A 24789-nucleotide genomic window follows, 5' to 3' on the forward strand; every position below is an offset into this window, starting at 1 on the left:
CATGTAGTAATTGCCTGGCTGTTGAGAAACAGGTTTTTAAAAGGATTGTGCTGTGCTTTAGAAATGTGCCTTAAAAGTTTGCTCAAATTCATTGTGTTTAGGTACCATAATAGTTTTATTATTGTGTTCTGGTTTTGTAATACAGTGGTGCCTCGCAAGACGAATTTAATTCGTTCCGTGGTTAATGCTGTCTTGCGAAAAATTCATCTTGCAAAATGCGTTTTCCCATAGGAATGCATTAAAATTTAATTAATGCATTCCTATGGGCAAAAAAAAAAAGTCAGAACAAAGTCAAATTTGGTTTACAAAGGGTTTGTTAAGTGCTCTTTAAAGCCATACATATTGTGCAGATGATTTCAAAAATTTCAATCAAAACTTTAGCTTTTTAAACATCATAGAAAAACATTTAAAAATCAGCAAACATGCGGCCGGAACAAAAAAACGGAAAACATTTGTCTTGTGAAGCATGGCCATAGGAACATTCGTCTTGCAAGTCATCAACCCCCATCGCCAAAACCATTCGTCTTGCGAGTTTTTCATCCTGCAAGGCATTTGTTTGCGAGGCACTACTGTAGTCTGTTTGGTTTTGTCTATATATGTTTTTTATCTGTTTCCACATATTCTGGATCTTGTTGTGAACCACCTTGATTTATAGTCCTGGGAGAAAGATGGGATATTGATTGAATAGATAGACCTTTACAGAGAGAGAGAGAAGTTGGTGGCTTTCACTGGAACCAAGGGGAAGGGGGACTTCACTCCTCCTTCCTTTGCTGTCCTGAAAGTTGTTCACAATCTTCTCATCCACTGGGAACCTGCTCTTAGCCCTGGGTCAGAACCTTCCATTGGTGTTAAAGGAAAATTATGCTGTCAGGCAAAATGCAGCTTCAGGAGATTGTTGTCACTCCATCTTCAGCACAGAAGATCCCCACACACCATCCCCTCAATCTAAATTGCATCTCTCCACATAACCTGCAGCTGCTCTTTGGCAAAAGATAACATGTGGAATGCAGGTCTGCTCACAGCAAACCAAGGCCCAGCCTGTTCACTGTCAGTTGCTTGCACTTCTAAGCTAAGCAGAACTTTTATTGATCAATTTACTGTGTTTGCTACCTTTATCGGGAGCTGAAGGTTATATGCTGTGTTTTTCCTTTCCAGGCCATTCACACTTTCGTCTTCACAACAACCATGCAAGGAGGTAGGGTTAGGCTTGGAAATAGTGATTAGCCAAAGGTCATTCCATGGCTGTATTTGAAGCTGCATTAGGCTTGCTAAACATATAGCAAGGATGTATCTAAATCTCTTTCTCATTCCACCATTCATATCTATCTATCTATCTATCTATCTATCTATCTATCTATCTATCTATCTATCTATCTATCTATCTATCTATCTATCTATCTATCTATCTATCTATCTATCTATCTATCTATCTATCTATCTATCTATCTATCGGTCTGTTGCATATGCATGCCACACCATTACAACTCTCCATATTTCAGGTCTGTTGCCTGAATAATGCTATAGTCAGACATTAAATGCACATATTGTATATTCTCAATTTTTATTTTAGCCGGCTGCACTGGTTTTGTCCCCTGTGGGACCATCTTTCCATTGAATAATTCCAGCATTGTTCTACCCTAAAGTTTGAAACCACAAAAGAAAAAGACATCTCTATGAATAGAAGCATCCTTCTGATATTTGACAGGCTGAAAACAGGTGCATGATTATGCTAAGCAAAGAAACAGTTCCTAGGTTTGACTCAGTGAGCAAAACAAACAGGGATAAAGGGTTAACAATGCAATCTTTCACACACACCCAGCATCTTTTTTCCCAACCATTTCTCTGTAACTTTAAAACCATTGCCATTTAATTTTATTTCACTTTGCCTTTTTACAACCCAGAAAGCCAATGTTGGCACTGAAGTGTTAGAACTCTCTCTCTCTCTCTCTCTCTCTCATTCCCCCCTTTCATATAAAAATAAATAAATAAACATAAAAATGCTCTAGATTGGAAGCTTTTCACATATTCAGGGCACACCAACTATGTTGGAAGCTCCAACATGAAAGGAAGACAGCTATATAAGTAGAGCTGAGGGGCACTGCTGACGTGCCCTCAGTTTTATGTAGCCTTCACCATATAATATCCTATACGCTAACCTTTTCCCTTTTATCTGACAGCATTGCAGCGGCTTTTTTCTTGAACAAAAGAAATATTGTTCGTCCTTCAATAGCACCACTACCATTCCAAGTATGATGATCTCTTTGCCTTAAATATAATTCTAAACACCCTTCATAACAATTTTAACACAATCACCTGCTTCCTCTTAAGGACATAAGCATTATTAAATGTTTCAAATGAACTAAGAAACCTGTTCCTTTCACCAGAGAACCCTCACAAACACAGTGTTGCACATGGTGCGGAAGAAATGGCACTGGTGTCCTTTGTGCCCTGGCCATATTACTGTTTTTGGCTTTCCTTGAGGTTGATGACGACATTTCAGATGGAGTAACACTTCTATTGTGTTTGTAGCATAGATATATCTCAAAGATTTGCTTTTGTTCCTGGTTTTGAGAATTCTTTCTCTAAATTTGTTTCTGAAGCTCACTCTGAAACTGTTTCTCAAATCTAGGTTCAGTTTTGTCTTCCTTATTCCATTCCAGGATAATGTTTGCTTTTTAATTCCTTATTCAGCATGGCATCTTCCATCCGTTGATCCACTGTAAATTAGCAAATATCCATTCATATATACATGTTGTTTATATCACTTTTATCCCAATAAAGGAACTTGACCATCATTTTTTTAAGAAGGACCAGACTCTACTGCGGATGAAACAAAGTAATATTCTGAAATTTCCTCTATATTCCTCAGCTTATGGAGGTGGGGAAGTAAGAGAACTAAAACTCCATAAATTTCACCTTCACTCTGAAATTTCCCTCTATGGGTCGGGGGCAAATTTTGCCATATTCCCTTCCCACTGCAAGCTGAAAAGGTCTTGGGAAGACAGTTTCCCCCCCACACTCAAAAACAGAAGATTGGGTAATTCCTGGCAGTGGTGAGGGGACCTGGAAGCTTGAGTGGCCCTCCGGGGTCTCGGGTTTCAGAACTCTGAAATCACTTCTTGTTCCGTGCTGTCAAGTCAGAACTGACTTACAGTGACCCTAAGAGGGTTTTCAAGTTAAGTGAAGTATTTAAGGAGTGGTTTTACTAGTTCCACTCCCCCAGTGGGTTTCCATGGTCAAGTGGGGATTCGAACCCTGGTCTACAGGGTCCTTGTCTGTGACTCTATCCACTACACAAGATTGGTAAAGTGAAAGTCACCTAGCCTTGCTGAAACCTTCATTCCTCAGCCTTCCCCCCTCCAAAAAAACCCAACCAACCCTAAGTATGTTCAAAGATTCCATTGGCACAGTTGCAGCTATCATCTCCTCTTCCTTAACAGCACCACCCATGCTTTTTATAGTCATATAATAAATAAAACATTGAGCAGATGATGCCCTGCCTGTCACTATAACCAAAAGCTGGGTTACAAGTTGGGTCATACTTCAGTTTGATACATGTCTTACTCCATATTTTGTCAGCAAGGCCACTGCATTTTATATTGGACAAACAGGCCGAACTCTACACGAGAGAGCAAATGGGCAGAAAACAGACATCAAGAATAGAAAAAACCAGAGGCCAGATGGCAAAACCCTTCAGCTTTCCTGAACTCTCTTTCTCTGGTCTCAGAGTTGCAGTCCTTGAACAGACAAACTTCAAGGACAGATTCCAAAGGACGGTCGCTGGGCAGGAACACACCAGGAGATTCAGCACACTCTGTTTAGGTTTAAACAAAGACAATGGTTTCCTCTGTCATTATGCTGTTGGTTACTTAGAACAGCTGCTAGCAGTTTTAAACTTCCAATAGTTTTATGCTTCTGTTAAAGACATAGCCACTCTATTCATCTGAAGAAGTATATTTGGACACATGAAGGCTTGCAAAAAAAAAATAAGACCTTGTTAGTCCTATATGGGCTATATGGCTTCTGGTTTTACAAACGTTGGACAGTAGCTGGCATTCATCAAATTTTCTGCCTGAGATGCAGCATTTAAAAGTAAAATAACTTTGTCACTTCGCCTCATAAAGGATATCAAAACAGACACACATGAATATACCTTGCTCAGTTTGTATATTTTGCAAGCAGGTGAGAAGGTAAAAGACATTTCCTGTCCTAGCGATCAGATGTAACCCACATCACAGAAGGAGATTTAAAACCTGATCTTCCACCCATTGATAAACAAATAAAAAGCTGTCTCTTTCCTAGCCAGAACAGCACCCACCTAGGCACATATTGTGCCCTCTATTTGGCCACAGTTGTACAGGATTTCGGGCTGCAGTCACACAAGCCAAATGTTGCCTTCCTATCCCCCACTGAGCTTGTATCATAAATTAGTAGTCACATGAGACACTCCATTAGCGAACCATTTTCCCAGTGAGAGTGCTAACTGTGGATCATTTCTCACCCAGCCAGAGGCTGCTACTTTTTTTGTGGTGGATCTTTTTTAAAAAAAAAAAGTTGTGTTGCTGCATGTGTGAACAATCTTATCACATTGTTTTTGAACTACTGTCACTGTGCATGCCCTTTTAAAATGTCAGTATTTTTCCCCACATCATTTGTGTTGATGCATTCATTAACTTCTATCAGTCTCAACAAGAAGCTCTAGGCGCTTGTTGAACTGGATCTTCTAGGAGAGGAGTCCATTGACTGCAATGCATTGTTTCCTGAGGTGTGGGGACACAGAAAACGGGACACCAACATGGAACAGCTCCCAACATGCACCGTTAAAAAAAAAATGAAAACAAATTAACAGGATCACAGTGCCCAAGCTAAATAATAATCCAGCACCTCGATGTAGCTGCTGAAATAATTGAAAGGCATGATTTGGTAAGGGACGTGGTGGCACTGAGGACTAAACCGCAGAAGCCTGTGCTGCAGGGTCAGAAGACCAAGCAGTCGTAAGATCGAATCCACACGACAGAGTGAGCTCCCATCGCTTGTCCCAGCTCCCGCCAACCTAGCGGTTCGAAAGCATGCAAATGTAAGTAGATAAATAGGGACCACCTCGGTGGGAAGGTAACAGCATTCCATGTCTAAGTCGCACTGGCCATGTGACCGCGGAAGATTGTCTTCGGATAAACGCTGGCTCTATGGCTTGGAAACGGGGATGAGCACCGCCCCCTAGAGTCGAACACGACTGGACAAAAATTGTCAAGGGGAACCTTTACCTTTTTTATGATTTGGTAACCCCAAGAAAACATTAGGCTGCACATTCCAAAATAAATACCATTTGACCGCAAAGCACGACAGGAACACAACTAACTCACGTAACCACAGGGGGACATTTCGTTGGTGTGACCCCAGCCTCAGATAGCCACCAGCCACTCTGATAGCCTCCAGAAAGTATAGGAATGAATTCTGATTAAATAAATGCACTGGTGCCCAGTATAGGAAGGACTCTGTTGTACCATACAAGCCTGCCTATTGCCCTCTATGGTGTCATAGTTGAATAATCAAATAGTCATAAAGTCCCAGGCAGAAACCGCAGCATGTTAGGCCTACAAACTGGATGGAAAATACTAATCTATTAAATCTGAAAAATCTGGTATATTACCTGCACTTGCAAATAATTCTGCACTTCATGTTTTTAAAATGAAAAGAAATTATAAACAGAGCATTATTACTAAGTTTATCATTCCAAAAGGCATCCAATAAAATCTCATTTATAGCAAAATGGTAATCATCCCTTTTCTTAAATAAATACTACGTCAGTTTCGCAATACATTTAATATCCCAAGTGTGGCAGAACCAATATGAAAATAATATTGGCTTTTTAATTTTCCCCCCCTCCACTTTCTAACTGGTGGGTTTGCTCTCTGCTAATAAGTTCCATGCCATTTCCAGATCACTGTCAGTTCCCACTCAATTCTAAATGTTCCCCCATTCCTAACACAACTGCCACTTGCACCAATGGATTGAACCCCTTTAAAAATTCATTTCACAGGTTACTTCAGGATGCATCGCTTCTTAATGAAAAGGAATTTGGGCAGGTTAGCTGAATCAGAATGTACAGCTTTTAGGAACAGTTTGGGTGCCGATGAATGAAATAGACCTCTTTATTGCAGTCATTTCCTCGTAACAGGGATATTTTTTCCTCCAGCCATCATAAAAATGGTTTCTCTTTGACAAACTCAGGCGAGCTGGTTCTGTTTTCCTTCCCTCTTTTCTGAAGGGATGAGGGAGGAAGCTAGGAAAAGATGTAATTTAAACGCAATAGCACAGTTCCCTGGCTAATACTGGTCTCTCTGTTCACTAAAATAACAAAGACAGAATATAGCCCATTCATCAAAATAGCCTTAACTGCCCCCTTTATGCTGCCATTTGTTTAGAATGGAGTGCAGAGGGCCCTGCAAATCTATTCCAAGCTGATACAATTCAATGTCACATTAAACGTCTTCCTAGGAGGTGTGTCAACCACCTTGACAACAGTTTCAAGGACGTCATTAAACCGAAACAAAAGAAAAGCTTTCATAGATAGCATGATGGTTTGCTTTAAAAGAACTATAAAGCTGCGAGGGTAAAGGCAAACATTTGGGGAGGGTGTAAACTTTTGTGATATACAGACACCACCATGCTGTAAGGCAATTTCCTCTGACTGCTATTCTAATATCACTTTACGAGTAGCATTTGAAAAGGATTGGACTGGATACAGATATGGGTGTTAGAGAGAGCCAGCTACAAAATTCTAGGTGTTATTGATCATTCCTAGCACTTATGAACATACGTGGGAAATGGGAGTGTGTATGCTTTAACATTACTCTTTCCTTATTTTAGCTGGTTGGCAAAGAGCAAATAGGAGAAACTTCTGGATATACTGGGAATTCCCTACATGCAGATTTGGAATGAAGGGCGTTGCGCTCCATCCATGCATTTTGTGCATGACATCCCTGATTCTCAAGAACTTTGCACCTCATTTTTTATAATCCAGGATTCAAGAAACCAAATGCATTTTGTGCATGATGCGCACATGTGCTTTCCCACTTCTATGTCCATTTGTACACGTGGTGGCAAGCTACTGTATCTGCCATGGGTTTGTGTGCATGTGTATACAAATGTGTGCAGGGAAAGGAGTCTGATTTATTTCCTTCATTAAATCACCTCCATATGATGCTTGATCAGAGTAAAGTTAAAAAGTAACATAAGAACATAAGAATAGTCATGCTGGGTCATGCCAAAGATCTATCTAATCCAGCATTCATTGTCCCAAGCACCAATGGTAGATCTGCCAGCAAAACATGAGCACTATAACACTCTCTCACTTATGCTTTCCAAAAAACTGGAACTGATACACTGTCTTTGGTATTAGCATCCTTACTAGTATCTGCTGATAGTCTCATCATTAGCTCTTGTGCTAGTGAATTTCATATTTTAGCTACATGATGTGTGAATCATACAATGGACCCTCTACTAACGGAATTAATCCATACTGGAACGGTGGCTGCAGGTCGAAAAGTCTGTCGGTTGAGGCTCCATTGACCTGCAATGCATTGAAAACTGATTAATCCGTAACTGGCCGTTTTTGTTACATTTTTTCCCCGGTCTGCAGGTCAGTTCTCCAGCTGCAAGTTGAATCTAAATTTTGTGGCCAGAGAAGTCTGTAACTCGAAAAGTCTGTAAGTGGAGCTGTCTGTAAGTCGAGGGTCCGCTGTAGAATTATAGACGTGTAGAGCTGGAATGGGTTATCAAGCTTCCTACCAGTGCAAGAACTCCACAGTTAAAGGATCCCTAATAGGCAGCCTTGCAAACTTTGTTTAAAAATCTCCAGTGAAGGAGAATCCATCACTCTCCAAGGCAGTTGATTTCATTGTCCAATGGAAGAGAGTTCTTCCTGCTGTTTAGTCAAAACTTCCTGTCTTTCAGCTTGAATTCATTACTTCCGGTCCTGTCCTCTGGAGCTGGAAAAAGCAAGCTTGCTCCGTCTTCTATGTAACAGCCCTTCAAATATTTGAAGATGGATGTCATATCACACATCTTTCAGCCACATCTTCTCAAGGATAAATATGCCAAGTTCCCTCAACCTTTCCTTAAAGGGACTGGTATCTAAACTTCTAACTACTCTGGTATCCTTTCTCTGGACATATTCCAGCTTCTTGGTATTATCTTGTGCTGCCAGAGTAAAGCAACATTCTATGAGGAAATTCTAAAAATGGGGGTGACCCAAACAAACAAAAAATTCAACATGTCAAGAAATAGCCATGACAATTGATTTGTGCTTGGGTGAAAAATGGCTAAGTGACGGGGGGGGGGGAAAGAGTGTCGTTATGGGATTCTTCGTTGCCTGGTTTTTCTTTGGGAGCATGAGAAAGCATCTTGTAGACCATCTTGACTGTTGCCATTGGTGTTATTGACATTCAGGCTGACTTTTGCAATGTAAAGCTTGGCATCCTTTTTCCTACTGACAATGCAGGCACAATATTGTTCAGCAATATCAGGCCATTTCAAGATGTTTTGAATAGGGGATACAGAAGCACAATATCCCACATTCATAAACCAGTGGGGTTTTGTTTGTTTGTTTTCTTTAAGAATTGAATCCTTCTTAGGCTGTAATGCCCAGAACTGAAAACAATACTTTGAGTGGGATCTGACTGGAGCAGATAGAATGGTACTAGTGATATATGTTTAATTTGCAATCTGCTAAGACCCATAGATACTATTCACATGTACTACTTCCAACCAGCTTTTACTCATCCTATATTTGTGTGTCTGATTTTTCCACCTCTAGTGCAGTACTTTACATTGCCCCATGTTGAAGCTCACTTTGTTTGTATTGGCCCAGTGCTATAATCTGTTAGGTAAAAGGTAAAGGTTCCCCTTGACAATGTTTGTCCAGTCGTGTTCGACTCTAGGCAGCAGTGCTCATCTCCGTTTCCAACCCATAGAGCCAGCGTTTGTCCGAAGACAATCCTCCATGGTCACGTGGCCAGCATGACTAGACACAGAATGCTGTTTACCTTCCCACTAAGGTGGTACCTATTTATCTACTTGCATTTTTGCATTTTGCATGCTTTCAAACCGCTAGGTTGGCGGGAGCTGGGACAAGCGATGGGGGCTCACTCCATCGCGTGGATTCGATCTTACAACTGCAGGTCTTCTGACCTTGCAACACAGAGGCTTCAGTGGTTTAACCTGCAGCGCCATCACGCTCCTTTAATCTGTTAAAGTCCTTTTAAATCCTGATTTTGCCTTGTAAAGTATTACTACCCTCCAGGTTTGGTGTCATCTGCAAATTTAAGGAGCATTTCCTTCACACCCTTGTCCAAGTCTTTTATAAAGATATTCAAAAACTCTGGACCTAGGACAGATGCTGTTGGCACTCGACTAATCATTCCCCTCCAGGATGAGGAGATATCATAGCTGAGCTGTCTTTGAATGTGGCCTGACAAATGCAACTAACCATGGCATCATCTCTAGACCACATCTTACCAGCTTGGTCACAAGAGGGCCCTTGTGAAAAACCTTGCTGAACTCAAGATGCAACATTAGCTCACCTCTAGTGTTCGGGACCTCACCCCTTCTCCAAGACTTCTCAAAGATTGTAGACAGAGGCTCTGGGATTACGTCTGGAAGCCCCTTTAGTTTCTTCAGCTGGGATTTGTTTGGCACTGGAGACTAAAATTATTTAAGGTAGCTAGGTGTTCCCATGTCATTTCTTTCTTTATCTTGGGCAGCAAGCAGCCCTCTCATTTCCCCCTGTATTTTGTTTGCACCAGGCCGAATGCTGTTCTCCTTTTGTGAGAAAACAAAGGCAGAGGAGGCATTCAACAGTTGTGCCTTCTCTCTTTCACCCCTTAGCAATTCTCCATCCACAGCCTGTTTCATTGTTCTTCCCTTTGCTTCAAAACATAGCTGAAAAATCTCTTTTTTTAACCTCTCTTGCAAATCTGAGCTCATTTTCAACTTTATCCTTCCTAACGGTCTCTCTACAAATATTGGCTACCTCTCTGTACTCTTCCATGGTTATTTGCCCTTCCTTCCACTTCGTATACATGTCTCTTTTCAATTGTACTTCATCTGAGAGCTCTTTATGCAGCCCCCACAGTTTCTTTTGACATCTCCCACATCCTCATGGGAAATGTCTGTGAGTGCACCCTCTTTTATGTGCCATCTATCATTATTCAGCGTCATTCTTCAAACTCAGACTAGTGGTGCAGTAGAGCTAGGCCTGGAGGATAAAAGCCTTGGGCTTTTCAGAATATTTATTTTATTTATTTATTTTATTTTATTTATACCCCGCCTATCTGGTCAGTGAGGACCACTCTAGGCGGCTAAGAATAGCAAGAACTATGGCATCACCTGCCACCCCACTCTTCCTTCAGTCCTTCCAGGAACAAGGAGGGAAATGTTGTGACATGAACTGTTTGAGTGTGGTTTTGTCTTGAATGCTCAATTAGGAGTCATTAACTTTACAAAAGACCTACTTCTCATGTATTAATATACCTGCATTTTTGGATTCTCCATATAGGAATGATTGCTATGGGCATGTCAGCATGAGCAGATGCACTTCCAAATTTCCCTTTACATGTCTGTCCCAGGCACGATTATTATCAGATTGGGAGAAAATATCTCTATCCAATTTCTCCATGCTATGCATATATTTAACCACTCTATAATCTCCAGGATTTACTTGTTCTCCCTCAAAGGCCAAACATAATATTTGCTCATAGGAGAGTTGATCTAGTCCCTCGATCATTTTGGCTGTGCTCTTTTGCACTCCCTCCCTGCAACTTCACAGTATCCTTTTTGAGATAAAAAGGTGCTCTTTTTTGTGATTGACCATGATAGATGCCCTAGAACTGTCTGTACAATCACAGAAAATTCTAGGACACTCTTTCAAGGCCACTTCAAGCCTTATATATTTTTTACAGTTTTCATCTAAGATGTTTTCAGTGTACAATGAAGAGGCTTGAATGTGACAAACATCTTGATGGCTTTGGCCAGCATCATTTCAGGTTTTAGTCACTAGGCAAGCATGCAATGTCAGCTGTCACAGCAACTGCCTTCATGGAATAAGGACAGAATGAATACTTACGAACGTTCCGGTCCTAGATGAAAAAAGTGTTGAGGTAAAACAAGGGTGTTTCTTCAGAAATATGCACGGTAACTATAAGATTTTTTCACTCCTGCACCACCACTGCCACCAAATATCAGCAGCCTTAGCAAAAAGAGTGGGTTTTTTTTGTTGTGGGGGGGAGACAATTTATTGAAAAACTGGAAAACTTCAGAAAACAGAAAAAAATGCACTTGGTGGAAGATACAAGACTGTCAAGGCAAACTGCACAAAATTCTTCTTTTTCTTTAAAAAATTAATAATAAAATAAAAAATTAGACAAAACCCTACTAATTTAACCCAGCATGGAGAAAACCTTTGAAACATTTCATTCGTATGGAACAAGTGAACATTTAGAACTATGGGTATTCAAATACCACTCATTTTTATTTGGTAACTTCTGTCATCTCCTTTCTCCAGAATGGGAAGTCCCCACTGAGCTGTGCCCCTTTTACCAAACAGATGCCCACTATCTTCAACCCCATGGCGCCCTTTCTTTGAATCTTGGGAGTTAACAAAAGGCAGAAGAAGAACCATCGTTAAGTGACCTCGGCAGTCGGGTCCACTGCAATTCAGAATGAAGCATTTCAGGTACAGGATGTAATTATCCCTTAGGTGAGAGACAAATGTCTTTCATGAAGAATTTCTTGGTAAGCTAAAGCAGCATTTGCCTCACAGCAACTGTCAGCAATATCTCCTGGAAACTGAATCATAAGGTTTCTAAGTACCAATCATTGCCGGCAATTGTCAAGATCTGGTGGTGACCTGATGCTTAACGATGTAGTGGGGGAGAAGCTGTGATTTATTGTTTGTCTGTTCCTCATTATCTGCTACAAGATTCTCTGCAGGTCATTATGCCATCCATGTTGGACCTCATTAGAACTCCCAAAGTTCTTTTACATCCTATCCTTGTCATTTAATTCCATCTTAACTAGATAGATCTAGATGTATAGATATAAAAAGACTGAGAAGAGAAGAGGGGAAGGTTTTAATAGTCAGAGGGAACCGTATGCATATTCTGAGCAGAGATTCCAAAAAGGGGTTGACGTCAGCTTAAATGCTTAATAACATTTGCTTCTGAATGTGGTTGTGGAGACACTGCTGAAAGCAAAGCTGGGAATCAAAAAAATCTAATAAAATTTAAGGCACAAATCCAAGCAAAATCAATGGGACAATGACAATACATTTCCACTTCCTTTGTCTCCCACTGTCATTATTCCCATTAAAACTAACTGGAAAGAATGCAATTTCCAATAGAGCCCCCCATCTTTATAAAAGCTCAAAGACAACCTGAAAAAGGGACAAGTGTAGAAAGTGGAAAGAAGTCCAGACCACAAAAGAAGAGTACAAATAAGTAGGAAAAAATGGCAGGAATGGTGTTATGAAGGTAAGAGCTGAGAATGACCTGAGGTTAGCAAGATATGCTAAAAGCACCCCCCAAAAAATCATTCTTCAAATATGTACATAGCAAAAGTCAGAGAAAAGAAATACAGTGGGGTCTTGACTTGAGAACTTAATCTGTATTGGAAGGCGGTTCTCAAGTCAAAAAGTCTGTAGGTCAAGTCTCCATTGACCTACAGTGCATTGAAAACCGATTAATCCCGTAACAGGCCGTTTTTGTTCCATTTTGGTTTTTTTCTGGTCTGTAAGTCAATTCTCAGGCTGCAAGTCAAACCTAAATTTTGCAGCCAGAGAAGTCTGTAACTCAAAAAGTCTGTAAGTCAAGCCGTCTGTAAGTCAAGGGTCCACTGTAGTGGCTCAGCTACTCAGTGAGGATGAAAAAATTATAACAGATGACAAAAAAGGTAGAAATAATTCTCAGCTCAGTCTTATCGCAAAAGGCAGTCTCCAGACAAATGGGAAGGACAGGTGGAGAGGGCTGGATTACATCTTGAGATTCATAAACAAATAGTAAAAGTATATCTTACTACTTTGAATGTATTCACATCTCCAAGGCCTGATGAACTGCACCCAAGAGTATTGAAAGATCTGACTAAATAATTCCGGTGGTCTATTATTTTCTTGAAATCATGGTGAAGTGCCAGATGATTGGAAAAGAGTTAATATAGTCTCTATCTTCAAAACGGTAAAAGGAGGAACCAGTGACTCATCAATCATAGGGAACATTCTGGAGCAGATTATAAAGCGGTCACTCTGCAAGCACCTTGAAAACAAGGCAATAATAACTCTCTTTTTAGATCAAGTAAGGTCCCTGTTAGATGGCGGGAATGCTGTAGACATAATATATCTTGACTTCAGCAAAGCTTTTGACAAAGTGTCCCATGATATTCTGATTAGCAAGTTAACTAGATGTGGGCTGGATAGAACAACTATCAGGTGGATACACAGTTGTTTGCAGAATTGGACTCAGAAGGTGATGATTAATGGCTCATCCTCAGACTGGGAGGAGGTAACAAGTGGGGAGCCATGCAGTTCAACCGTGAACCCAGTGGTCTTCAACATTAGGTGCTTCAATGTTGGAGCAATTAAAGAGAAAATTAGCAAACAATCTATCAGCTATACTTTGATTTGGATTCTTGCATTGAGCAGGGAGTAGGATTTGATGGTCTTATAGGCCACTTCAAACTCCATTATTCTATGATCTTAGAAAGGCATCCTATGGAGGGGGCAAATTCCTTATTATATTAAAAGTCCTTTCTTATCCTTACCTCCTTCCCCAATTAATTTTCTAGAGTTGAAATTAGCCTTACAGTCTACTCCTATATCTAAATCCAAATTATTGGCATAGGAAGTCCACATTATGCAAATGGACAAGTGAAATATGCAACATCCTCCATCTTAGATAATTTTGGTTATCCTCAGTTTCTGCAGTATTTTGTTCATTCCCCATCCCCTAGCATATTTTGTAAGTGGTCCAAGAAGCCAGCTGGTACAACTGGTATACCCTGGCATGCAAAAACAAAGTTTGAAAAAAACAACTTCTTTCCTTTTGCCGTTAGGGGATTTTAAAACTCTTTCTGGCACACGCAAATGTCAACATGTAGATAGCAAAGGACACTAATGCGTCAAAGACTTTCCCAGTGGAAAGACCTTCAAGCTTTAATTAGTACCACTAACTTGATTGCTCGAAGGACCTATAATCAATGACTTTCTCAACCTGGTGTCTCCAGATGTTTTAGATTCCAACTCAAAGCTTTAAAAGATACTTTTAAGAAGTAGGAATATAATTACATGCTGAAGCCATCCATAACTTTTAAAAGCAAAGCTTATTAAATGGCATCTAGTTGTCGAATAGCTGCGAGTACGGACCATCTAACAGGGATATTGTTATTCTTAAGCTAGTACAATTGGCTGCAGGTTTGCTAATACTGGCTTTCCCCTTTCTTTTTGCAAATGGTCAGAGTGAAATAAAAGGAGCATCACATTCTTCTTAAATTAGATCTATAGCTAAGGAACCTTGCATGACCTTTACTGAAATGTCCAGAATTCTTAAGTGTACAATTTTGGTGCAATAAAAACAAAGAAGGAAACAAAAAACAAACAAGGTGACAGGCACCAATCTTTTCTTTTTATTATTCAGTACAGGGAATACTGCACTTCATTGGGCATTCATTTCACAGCTGTTTCCCTCAAATTTATTAACAATAAATATACTTCTCTTACTCACTCACTCACTTACTCACTCACTCACAAAAAGAAAGAAAGAAAGAAAGAAAGAAAGAAAGAAAGAAAGAAAGAAAGAAAGAAAGAAAGAAAGAAAGAAAGAAAGAAAGAAAAAGAGTTGAGTTCATGTCAGCACTAACAGCATTTGTGAAAAGAGCAATCATTTTGGTTTGAAATATAATAAATAAGGCTTTATATTGTTATTGTTGACAAGCTTGTCTCTATATTTCAGCCTTCTCAGAATGCATTAGAAAAACATATTGTGGGATCTAAAGAACTATGAGTGTTTGGCATATTGGACCTAGGTGGATGACACCTTTACATTGTTCTGCCACCAGAAATATATCTATATGTAATGCAGTTGAATCAGTTTGATAGATATATAACAGTCATATGCAAGCCTGCTAGTACTTTGCTAAGAATCTAGAAATAGTCAGAAATCCTTAAACTCATAAATTATTAGATGACAAAAAATCACAAGCTTCAATATATAATATTAGTTTGGACAATAGCATAGATACGCTAGCCACATTTAAAAACAAAACAAAAGGCTTCATGAAAATAGATATCTAGTTTCTCTGGGAGGCAGATTTTGGCCCATCTTTCTTCTTACACTGCTTATTTTATAACTGCAGGATTTCCCCCTCTTCATTTTTTTTAAAAAATTACATAGAATATCATAAAAATGGGATTATTAACTGTTCGCTGCCTCATTTTGTTGCATGGGTAGCAACAAAATGTACAATTCTTCACACACCACTTTATAAGTTTTGTTCTGTGACTTATACAATCCTGATTTCTATATTTCTTTTATATTGTATTTAAGGCCCTGGCCGGAAAATAAAATGGTTGAGAACGGCTGCATTAGATGGCCCTTCATGATCATGTGCCTTCTTTAGCAATAGAAGAATGAAAATATGGCTCGAACTCTGTAACACACTAACTTCACAACTAAAGACAAAACACTTCCAGGGACATATAGTGGTGCCCCACATAGTGACGATAATCCGTTCCGGAAAAATCGTCGCTATGTGGATTTGTCGCTATATGGAACAAAAAAGCCCACAGGAATGTATTAAAACACATTTAATGTGTTCCTACAGGCTAAAAACTCACCGTTATGTGAAAATCCTCCATACGGCCACCATTTTCGCTGCTTACCGATCATCGCAAAGCAATGTTTTACCATTTAAAACATCGCAATGCGATCGCTTTTGCGATCCCAAAAACTTAATCGCTATGCGGATTTGTCGTTAAGCGGGGCGCCCGTTATGTGGGGCACCACTGTAATTCCTTCAAAGCTTCATGCAAGATCAAATGAACAATCATGTGATATAGCTCCCCGCTTAGCTGAATACCGATACTAAATGTTAATTGCAGTAGCAGTAGTCACGACACTGCAATATTTAATTGAGTCAAAACTTAACTTTCTCCAACTTGTAATGGTCAGCTGATTCTAAAATCAAACATCAGTCTCCCTAACCCCACCAAAAATAAAGGGGGGGATCTCAATAGTACAGAATGGAATCCAGGCCTCTAAAATGTACAGATCAGTACAGAGTCATGGGATTAGCTTTTTTCTGGGGATACCAATCACTCTGCATGGATATTAGGAACCCTCAGAAACCACAACTGCTCAGATTTTCTGCACTCCAGCAAGGTGCAAGAAGCCTTGGAATTTCCCTGACATTCTTGTGAAGTACTTGGATGCCCTGGAGAATTACAAATGTTTAAACATGTGTAGGAATTCACCAGGATCTTTTGCCTTCAGATTTGGGGGAAGGTGAGCCACACAGGGAGATGGACCCAGAGGTTTGCAAATCAAACCCTTGCTCATCTCCCCATGGTGAATCACAAGCCAAAAGCAGGCTAATTTGCAGCATCCAGAGGTAAGGCAAACTCATGCCAGGATGAACAGACATCTTTTATTTCTTAAGGCAGATGGAGAATGTCAAGACTTCAAAGTCTTGAGCTGGAGACATTGAGGGCTGGGGGAATGTTTTTGCACCCGTCCTAGTGGATAGTCTTGTATATCTTGTCTAGTTAGCTCTTTACTGAACTCCCCTGGGTGCTGGAACTGCATCCAGACTGACTCCAGTACTAATCTATGCTGTCTCTGGAACATCTTGACTCTTCTTTCATCCCAAATCTGTTGCATACAATTTGCTACACAAAGTTGATGAGAACAGTCACAGTGACCTCATGAGAGAACTAGGCTAGAGGTGTAATGGGAAGGACACACTATCATGCAGCAACATCATGTTGGAAGAGAAGAACCAGATTCTACATGATTGCAACTGTATTCCATTTGTTTTATGTACATCATCTTGGGGTATCTTCTAGACTGAGGGTGAGATGGAAAGCTAATCTAACAAAAAGGGTCCTTTCAACTATAGTTTTAAGTTCAGCAGTAAAATTATGTCCCCCCCCTTAAAGTTGAAATGTTGTACTGATTTGTTCCTTTCATCTGACATGGCATGCACACAGAATGTGCATGCCATGATGGTGTTGACTGATATGATTATTCAGAAGCAACTCCCTCTGATTTTAAGGGGAGTTACTAGTATGCAAGAATGCTTACGGGGATTTCAGGTTCCTGTTTCTACACATCCTATCTCTCAGAGGGGAAACCAAAATCTAGTTAGTGATTTTGATTTCTGTGGTTCATCCCATTAGCAACTGAAACTTTTTAATTACCTGGAAACACACACAAAAGCAACACATTTGAAATGCACAAGTTGCAAGTATGTTTCACAGTATAGTCTTTCACAGTTCCACTGGGGAATGAAGAAACCCATGTTCTAATTCTCTTTCAGTCTATTCTTCTTGCCAGTTTTTATCACTGCAGATTTTTATCATCCAGTGCTGAATTTGTGGAGTGTAATCTTGTGCTTTGGGCCCAGAGGTATATCACTGTGGTGAGAAATCAGCCGGGTATAATGCAGGACACCAACATACACTGGTTAATCAAACAATCATTTTATTTTGATAATGCTCTCCTGTAAAGCAATATAGTCAGAACTGCTGTGCTCACAATAAAGTAGGGCAGAAAATTAAGAGTGTATTCTTGATGAAGAAGAAAAAATCAAAACTTTCAGAGCATATAAATGAGGCATTACTAACAAGTAACATAACAAAAACATAACATGTGACCGCCTAGAGTGGTCTAATATGATCAGATAGGCGGGATAGAAATAAAATAAATAAATAAATAAATAAATAAATAAATAAACATAGCAAACAAATAAAGCACAAATAAAATAATCTGATTGCTAATGTACTAGAACATATTTTTGACTGTGGCATCAGCAAGAGAAAAGTATGGAGAAGCATAACAGTATCATCAAATAATATTAGAGTAAGGTAGGGCCAGTTGTTGGTTCTACGTGCAGATAAGAGGACAACATAGGACATTAAACTACTGTATGCTGAACTTGACAATTTTCCTGGGTGGAACAGCAGGTGGGAAAGGAAAGGTGCTACTGGGGTGTCATTCTCACAGGAAAGCTCTCTGATATGGGGAAAGGCCTCCGCGGGATGTCTCTGCATGACGAGACGCAGAAAATCAGAGAGAATGAGAAATTTTGTGAGTAATCCTCACATCTGTAGGTTACGTAGATCATGCTCTGCCCTAGATAGTTAAGCAACAGAACTGTCTCATCTGGAGCTGGTTAAGAAGAGCTACGATGCCAGCTGTGGTTGTTATTCCTTCAAATCTAATTTTGGATTTGCATTCTGAAGTGATGACTGTGAGGATGAAATGCCCTTCCAATTTTGAACACACACACACCCAGCTAACCCTGCACTGTGATCCAGCATCATGGGGGGGAAAGGCTAGCCACTGGGCAAATAAATGCCAAAGAATCTTCTCTCAGTATTATTCCCACATGCCTTAGCCCCCTGCCCCTGCCCCAGCACAGCTGTGAAGAGAAAGACATTTTTGCCCAACCTTCTTTTTCAGCCAAAGCTTCTTACTAGAGAGACGGGCATTCCACCTCTATGTAATCCATTTCAGTCAGGGCTGAGGAAGTTGTGGCCCTCCAGACATTTTGGGCTCCAACCAGTATGACCAATGTTTGGAAATGAAGGCAAGTGTAAAGAAAATATTTGAAGGAACTGTTACGGGCAGCCTTAGCATTACCTGTCCGTCACAGCTGGGAGGGAAAATCTCAGCCAATGAGAGGGCAGAGGGTGGTGCAGAGGCGGGAGGAGCTGTGATATATAAGGTGTGTGTGAGGTGTGAGTGGGTCAGATAGGAGATAGCAGATAGATGAGAGTCTGAGCTTAGAGTAAGAGTGATCTTAATGTCAGTGAGAAAGAGTCTGTGATAGCTAGTGCCTGAGAAACAGTGATTGATTTATTATTTATTTAACAGTGATTTACCATTCCTTTCTTTTTGTATTCAATAAGCCAAGTTTTTATTTTCAAAAGTTATACTGGCCTGCTGCATTATTCTTTAAGGAATGGTTGGTGGCAGTAAAGAAGAGTGAAGGGTTTTAAAGTGACGGGATGACCTCCCTTTGTGAGTCGTGAGGAAGGCTGTCACAGGAACCACACTGGAGGAGGCTATAAAAGATAGTAATGGAAAAATAATAGGGTGGCTCAATGTATGTTAGGTCTTTATCTCCTAGATTTCACCACAAGCAGTGTTGATGCACCTTCTGCAAGGATGGACAAGCATGGCATTTGAACAGATGCAATTGTTCACTATTGACTAGGCTAGGGCTGATGGGAGCTGATATTCAAAACCAAAACAGGCCACTGAAGGACCACAGTTGCCCAGCCCCAGATCTATAGTCACCAGACTGAAGATTAGACAAACGAAAATGATGAGACTCATGACTTTTCGCTATTTATAACTGAACTCCTTTGGCTTGACATATTTAATCACATGATTCATTTGAAGTCGTATGTTTAATTTCAGTTTCAATTAAACCAGAGGTAGGATACTGTGATGAACAAGGGAATTTCAGGAAGTGAATCCCTGAACTTTAACTGATCTTGGTAGAATTTGCTAGCATTCCTGTTAAAAATTTTATTTGTATAAAATATTTATACCTGCCTTTCTCAATACTTTAGACAAACTCTCTGGAAAAAAAAAAAGGCCAATGAACTCACATCTAAAATTATGTCGCTGGAGGCAATATTTGGGGGCAACATTAGAACTGGCAAGCTTCTTTTTGTTCTACTTTATGAACTAGTGCTAGTTCATAAGGTAGAACAAGCCATTAGAGAATGAAAGAGAGAGGGAGGAAGGGTGATTTTGCATGTTGAAGCAAAAACAGCAAAGTCAGGAATAGATACAATGAGAAAAAAAGTGGAGACAGTGTTGCAGGTGTGTGGAAATATTTAAGGGCCAAGATGCCACTTTCACCTGCCTAATTACAGACATCGCTGGGGAAATCTAGAGGCAGCTTTGCCCCTCTAATCCTGAAATGAGCAGGTTCTGTCTTCCGAAGCACTGAAGGACGAACTTGATTAATGGTCCATAGGATGCATCTAATCTGGGCACTTCCTAAGATCTGGTGTTTGCTGGCAAAGCAACAGACCAAACATCTGCATGCCAAGAAGGTACAGGTGTTTGCTCACTGAGGCTTCACCACATGTTGTAAACAGTTTTTGGACGGGGAAGCCTTGAACGAAAGAGAAGCTGGCAGTGTCTTTGCACAACAGTCAAGTAGGAAATTAAGAGAGCTGCTGAAAAGGCTAAAAATTCAAGACGGCAGAACTGGTGAATTGGAATCTCTACTAGTTATGTTAGGGGAAAGATGGATTTCCTTGTAGTTAGAGGCTGAGTTTTGGTATCAAAAGAACCAAAACTATAGATAGCATGTGAGTATGAGTGATTAGACATGGGGACCTGGAGGACTAAGGTTGCCCTGAGAAAGGAGCTAGCATTGAGACTTGCAAATTCCTCACATCCTACTATTTGCCTTTAATTGAAAGAAACAGAGAGAAAAGCATTGCTTATAACAAAATGCACTTCTCCCTTCAACAACACTGAGGTTAGGTGCGCTAGACCCTCATGTAGTTCAAAATCCATGTACAAATCTTATGCCCCCCAAATAACTATGAAGCATAAACAATTGATTAACACATGCCCATGCACGCACATGCACACAAACACACCAGATGAGTTTACTGTATTAACTGTACAGTAGAGATGGAATATTCGTATTTGTCTCCCAGGGAGACAAATGTGAATATCACCACCACAGATAGCCAGGCCGATTGGACCCTCCCCCCCCCAGAAGTGGGCGGTGTGGGCTGTCCACTTACCACTTGTGGCATGGCACACACAGCCATCATAGTTTGTGCCATGCCAATTGTGGACCACCTGGGGTTTCTCCAACCCCCTACGCTGCTGACCACTCAGCTAAGCAGGGAGAGTCACCATCCCACCTCCTCAGTGGGAGATGGAGTAGAGCTATCCCATCTCTACTGTATCTTTGCATGCCCCAGCACCCTCCCCAGTCAATACATGGAGCAACCACGCCAGGAGAGGGGCTATCCGAGCCACTGCCATCAACATGGACCTTGGTGAGTCCAAGACCCACCTTCTGAGGCCACCTCCTGGAGATGAATAACAGCTCAGTATCTATTGAATGTTTATTTATTTATTTATTTATTTATTTATTTATTTATTTATTTATTTGTTTGTTTGTTTGTTTGTTTGTTTGTTTGTTTGTTAGAATGTTTATTTATTTAATGAAAAAAATCTGTGTGAAACCAAAATTGATTACTAGGTTCATTACATCTGGACAGCATAACTGAGTTTCTGGTCTCTTTCCTGCTGGTAAAGGTTACTTTTAGCTGAGTTTTTAACCCTCCCTTCTTCCCTAATCATGTTGTAATTCCTGCCAGTCAGCAAAGTTTGTACTTTCTGTCTAGATTACAATTGGGCTTTTGTGCTGTCTTGCTGGATTTTCTGGGTAATTAGATTCTTTTCCTGGTCCCCCACAAGTAGGACAAGGGCCACTTGGCTATAACTAACCAATGTGAATTCACTTATTTTTCCCATCTGGAAAAATAACTCATCTTCAAATGAATAGCAGTTAGAGATGGGCACAAATCAGAAAAATGGTGACTCACTTTGATTCATAGTTCATCAAGGCCAACGTATCATGAATTACAAATTTATGATATTATTTTCATGAATTGATGAATCAATTGTCAATTCATTTTTTAATTTAAAACCTTATAAAATGTTCCCAAGCACCTAGAGACACCAAATTCACAGAATGGCTTTCCCCAACTCTCTTCTACAAGCCCTACAAATTTGGTGAAGTTTAGGTTTTGGATTTCTGAGTAATACACCTACAAGGAGGGGTCACCAGGGAAATTTCTCCCAGGCACATAGAAACACCAAAATCACTAGATAGTTTCTTCTGACTCTACTCTAGAATCCCAGCAAGTTATGTGAAAATTGGGTTTCATACATCCAAGTTATAAATCCTCAAAGTGGGTCTCCCCACTTTGCCCTTTAGCAGCTGGCTTGGGTAAACCCAATCTTCACCAAAACTGGAGGGCTTGTAGAGGAGAGCCAGTTGAATCTTCTCTGAAATTTTGATGTCTCCATGTGCCTGGGGGGATTTTAAAGCCAAATGAACTGATGAATCAAAAATCACTAAAACTATTGGTTCGTATTCATCGGGGGCATTGATTCATATGAATATGAATCAATGAATTTGTGACTTTTGAACAAATTTGGTGAATTGTTTTTTTTATTTGTGCCTATCTCTAACAGCAGCTCTTCTGCAGAGAGAAAGACAGAGAGAAGATTTACCTGGGAAAATTGCTAGAGGGTATCAAATCATTCTTTCATTGGAACAAGGGGTCTCTGTAGAGGACTGTGGAGTGGGATGCCTACATACTTAGCAACAGGTTGTTTTTTTTTAGTTTCAACTCTATGAAGTGTGGCTAATACAGAAAATCTTTCTACTCCTCACTTGACTACATGCCCAAGAGAAAAAGCACATAGCAAAAACAGGTATCGCTGTGCCAGACAGTTCTGTGTCAAGTAGAGAAGGGTTGTTCATTAAAGCAGGACCATGCCAAGCATAGCAAGGCACAGAACTTTCTGGACACTACAAAACTGCCTGCAGAGAATACTGATTGTCTTGTTCCCACAGAGAGAGCCATTTTCCTAGCAGGAGAATTCAGTCAACTGAAGCATGAAGATCAGCCATTCCAAATATTTCTGAGGCTTTGCCACCACTGAATGATAGTATTAGCTCTTGAAGGGCCTATGAATGTTTTTTATGGCCTCATGTATGACTAAGGGACAGGAGAAGTTGTGTACAATCATAAAATTCTGAGACCAAGGAGAAGATCATGTTTTCAGGTTTTGGAAGGATATAAGGGACTAGTAGACTAGCAGAGTGATGAATTGCTCTGAGTTCTTTTCTGATAGCTACCGGGCCTCTGAGCCTAGAGATTTTTTTTTTCAGTTTGAATTTTAATCCAAGCTAGCAACTTCCAACATATATCCCTCTAAAGACTTCCATTATTCAATGCCATGTATTACTAAGTCCCCAGTCCTCATTACCAGGTCTTGACCTCTGCCATGAACTCACTAGGTAGTCTTAAAACAAGCACAAATTGCTAAGTCAAAGTCCATCATCTGAAATGTGGAGATAATATCATAAATCTCACAAAGCTATTGCCAAGATTACAAGAAGGTAAACCCTCAAAACACTAAAAAGTTCTAAGTATTATTATCATTGATCTCTGCAGGCAATAGATGGCTCACAGTATGTGGATTCTGACTGTTAGTGTTTACATGGAAGCAATTGCTTCCATCTATAATAATCTTAATGATACTTAAGGTTAGATACTAAGCACTCTGAGAGCTTTAGATTTGGGGGGAATTTGGGAAGAATTTTTTGCAGACCTTCTCTTTTTTTAGCAAGCCAACCTCATCCGTATGTCCTTGTGGCTCTGAACACAATTATTCTGCAGATGACGCAATTCTTGAATTTTGCAATGAAGTCTTCAGCTGGAAAACTCCAGTCATTAGGAAAAGCTGCATATAAAAACTGAGTAAATGTATATTTATACGGTGCCCTAGCAAACGTATAGTTAAGGTTGATGACAGGTCTCCAACTTTCTAGTCTCTCTGCCCCCTAGAAATGAATGGTGGAAACTTTTTGGTTGCTAACAATTTTATTGTGGCTCTTATTCACTAATGATGAAATTCTATCTCTCAGTCCTACTCACCTCTGAGATTCTGAAGACTCAAACATGCAATGCAACGTGGCAATTATGGGGTGAAATTGGTTATTTTCTAACCCATACTCATCCTAGGGTAGAACTAGCTTTCGGAAAGCGTCCGAGAAGTATAGAAACACTCTGTGCAAGGCATATTTACGAGTCGCACCTTGTGGGATTCTGAATTCAGTATCAAATGGCAAATAGCAAATGCAGGAAATTATTATTTTGGAGGATGGACAGTAATTGAAGGATTAGAAGGCTGGCCATTGAGTTCACAATGAAGGCAAGGTTTCAATATGGTCATCCAACCCCACAGCTTATTCTCCTAATTACTGCTTCAGGTTCTGTGATGTGTATAACGACTCTTATTTACTTCATTCAGTTCCTAAGAATCTGTAATAAAGTAATTAGAGAAGCACAAGTAGGGATTTGATAAACAAACAAAGCAATCCCCTTTCTCTGCTGTCCGTCAGCCCAAGTACAAACAGTTAGGAGCTTTACTCTTGTCTGTTTCAAAAAGCCCACTTGATTTTAAATAACACAACACAGACATATAAGATTTTAATTGGTTGGGCTGAATCATCAATTAATTAGGTAGCGTAAATTCAGTACTCAAAATGCATTCGGTTTGGTCAGGAAAGAACATAATTTTAAACTGTCAAATAGACAGAAGTATTTATTAAAGAATTAAATCAACATAACTAAAAATATAATATAAATAGATATTTGTACAAATTTTTACTCTAAGCAGTTTCCCTCCCCTTCATTGCATTTCTCTAGAAAAATACTTAAACACATTCTCTAAATAA

This window comes from Pogona vitticeps, chromosome 11 (genome assembly GCF_051106095.1).
Source record: "Pogona vitticeps strain Pit_001003342236 chromosome 11, PviZW2.1, whole genome shotgun sequence".
NCBI classification, from domain to species: domain Eukaryota; kingdom Metazoa; phylum Chordata; class Lepidosauria; order Squamata; family Agamidae; genus Pogona; species Pogona vitticeps.